Here is a 517-nt window from a genome sequence, read left to right as displayed (position 1 = left end):
CCTACATTGATTCTCTTTTCTCCTTGTTTATAAAGATTCATGCACCTAAAGGCTTTTCATTTGAATTGATACAGTGGGTTTTAGAGCAAGGTTACAAATTTAGATTTTAAATTGGGGTTTAGATTAACACCTTTTTTGTAATTGACAATGATGCAGACCCCCCCCCACACATCTTGGGGGGAAAAAAAACTTTCCTGCACTGTTAGCACAAGAATAGATACTTGGTTGCTAGGTGTTTAAAAACATGTAGCTGTACCAGTGGGTCAAATAGCATTTAGTGAAAAAAAATTACTTTGAGATGAGATCTACTAGTCATTAATTACTCTGGCAGTCAGTGCAGAGTGTCTTGATGTAAAATCATCAAATTCAAGCAGCAGACAAGGTTTTATATTTATGAAAATGAAAAATGCAAATAGTAACCAGGTTTAAGTTTTTAAAAGGAAACAGGTATTTCATTCATAAATTTGATTACTTCTGACAATTTCTTTAAAGAATATTGTTTTTTGTGTTTCTCATT

The 517-nt window shown here is 32.5% G+C and overlaps 1 protein-coding gene across 1 annotated transcript in view; it reads left to right on the top strand.

Moving 5' to 3' along the window:
• The window catches only part of LOC119592132 (splicing factor 3B subunit 4-like), a gene marked incomplete in the record, with an annotated part of 4,413 nt that overhangs the window by 2,038 nt on the left and 1,858 nt on the right, over positions 1-517 (top strand).

Source organism: Penaeus monodon, chromosome 29 (genome assembly GCF_015228065.2).
Source record: "Penaeus monodon isolate SGIC_2016 chromosome 29, NSTDA_Pmon_1, whole genome shotgun sequence".
Lineage (NCBI taxonomy): Eukaryota > Metazoa > Arthropoda > Malacostraca > Decapoda > Penaeidae > Penaeus > Penaeus monodon.
The sequence above is the reverse complement of the archived record's forward strand: the minus strand, read 5'-3'. Positions and strand labels throughout refer to the sequence as shown.